General features: G+C 40.8%; 1 protein-coding gene across 1 annotated transcript in view; it reads right to left on the bottom strand.

The window, feature by feature from the left end:
- DIP2C (DIP2 acetate--CoA ligase C (putative)) overlaps positions 1-2,522 on the bottom strand; it is a 213,468-nt gene that overhangs the window by 75,255 nt on the left and 135,691 nt on the right. The window lies entirely within an intron of this gene.

Genomic DNA, 2,522 nt, shown 5'->3' with positions numbered 1-2,522 from the left:
TCTTTCCCTGGTGTTATTACACATGAGAGTTGACCACAAACAAATTACATTTTAAATAGATGTCCCTTGGGATCCATTTAGAGAGTAATATTATTGCAGGGATAGGATGCAGGATCAATGATCAACATATTAATATTTTATTGACTGAGGAGGTTTCAGGTGTGGAAAATATGGAAAAATGAACCAAATAGCTACTGAGAAATCAAAGTTCATTTTATCCACTGGTTCTGACTTGATTAACAAGGTTCTTTCTCTAAGTTTATGAAAACATCTTGAAAAAGAAAAGCAGGTATGCTTTCTGATAGATTTTTCTTTTCTTTGTATGAATGGAAACATTCCTTAAATAGTAACTGAAGAAACACTTTCAGAATATCTGACTGCTAGAAACCCTACATAACTTCCAGGTTCTTCAGAATAATATCACTCACATTTTCTTTTTATTGAACACATACAAATAAACCAAGACACCCACATTTAATGGGAAAACTTAGAAATTCTAGAATACCCCATGGTGTGCATGTGTGTATAGGAACGTGTGAGTGTAAGTGTGTCAGCACGGGAAAGGGGGGAGGAGGTAGAAAGAGTGAAAAGAATATTTACCAAAACAATTGTGTCAAATCACAAAGACAACATTATCAATTTGTGTTTAATCCTTGGTTTGATAAAATGTAGGACTAATTAAGTCAAATTCTTATTAAACTTTCGATAGACGTTAACTTTATGCATCACTATTCATGTTGCATTACTTATTACACATGAAGAGGTGTGCGTTACTGTGTGTCTAGGCAAAGTGGTTAGGTAACATACTGAAGAAAGACGAACAGGTTGAGCGGTGTGATGACTATAACAAGGCTTATGGGCCAGTTACCATGACAACCACCCAGCAATCATTAAACTTGCTGACATGACACTGAGTAGACAAGGCAGGCCAGTGCCTGACATCTTTTGGTTGACCAAGTCAGAACAGGGCTGCCTGTTTTCTCTTGTAGATATGTAGCTGTCCATCTTGAATATGGCATCCCAAACTTGGACTCATCACAGCTACGTGGGAGGTGGCAGGGTGATTCAAGGCAAGAATGAAATTTAGAGGAAAATCGTCTCTGACACAGACTCATGGGCTCCTGCCTGCTGCTGTCTGGTTTTAGGCAATTTATAGGAGCCTGGATTCTGCGTCATCATAAAAATATGCCTTCTGCACTCCGCTCCATCAGTTTAGAATTTTCACATGTGGTAGTTGTGGGCAGACTAAATTTATTTTCTTAGTGCTTAATAAAGTAACTATGAAAGAGGAATAATCTTTTCACAGTTAACAAAACAGAAAGAAAATCTGGTAATGTACTGCCTGCTGGAGTGAATGGGGCTGCCACTGTGGTTGGAGCGTGTGAATTCATTGCTTCTGTGAGATCATCAAACACCCTCAGAGGCTGCCTGGGGCTGCCTGGCCGTTCCTATGTCTTTATCTGCGGGTGAAGTAGTGTGCACTCTTCTGGTGACCAAGGGCAATTAGCAGGGCAAGGGTAGCCCACAGCCGGCTCACAGGTCCTCAGCTCAGGTGTTACTTAATATTTGCTTAAAAAGTTTTTGAAAGACAAAATTATATAACCTCCTCACCACCACTGCCCCCCACCACAAAAACCCCCCAAAAACAGAAAAACCACAAAACTGGTAGGACAGAAAGAAAAAATAAGATCTAGCTGGTGGCATGGTGGTTAAGGCAGCTAGATCCCACATGGCCAACTAAGTGATTCAAGTCCCGGGCCAGGCAGCTTGAGAAACTTGCTGGGTACATTGTGTGTGCCTAGAATCCCAGGAGGAGAATGTTGAAGGGGGATTGTAGCATGGCCATCCTTCCTAGGGGTTATTTCTCACTTTCCTGCTCTCGCTCTCTCTGGTGAGTGCACACACCCTATAGCTAGCAAACAATCAGACAGGAATGAAATTTCTTTTTTCTCCCTTTAAAATGATCATTCACATAAAGCTTGATTTAATAAGTTGCTTCTCCCACAGGATAAAGAGTGAATGCATACAGACAGTGGCTAGTCTATGCTATGCACTTTCTGATACTGGCCATCACCCCAACCTGAGTTTTGGCTCCGGTTCCCTGTAAGTGCTTTATATATCTAGCCCTGGACTGGATCCTTCGTTATCATGTTGGCTGAAGAGCTCTCACCTTGCAGTCCAACATATCCTTCACTAAATTCTTCGTTGATAAATTTAAGGTGTGCAACCTTAATGACTGACTTAGGCCCTAGGAGGATCAAACTGGATAATCTGGATAACATATACTCAAACTGCAAAGCACCACACAAATGTTTATTAACAAGTAAGTTTTGCAGAATTTTTCATATGCTTCAATTTGCTTCCCATTATGTCATTTGCTGTGACCCCTAAGTCAGCCACTCTAAACATTTAAGAATGTATTAGTGTCATTTTGTCCCCAAGGAGACTGTGACCCTCAGGGGTTTGTGCACTGCCAAAGCAGTGTGCAAAAATGGAATCTAGACCCATTGTGTCATGTTACA

Source organism: Tupaia chinensis, unplaced genomic scaffold (assembly GCF_000334495.1).
Source record: "Tupaia chinensis unplaced genomic scaffold, TupChi_1.0 Scaffold000052_1, whole genome shotgun sequence".
Classification (NCBI taxonomy): domain Eukaryota; kingdom Metazoa; phylum Chordata; class Mammalia; order Scandentia; family Tupaiidae; genus Tupaia; species Tupaia belangeri.
The sequence above is the reverse complement of the archived record's forward strand: the minus strand, read 5'-3'. Positions and strand labels throughout refer to the sequence as shown.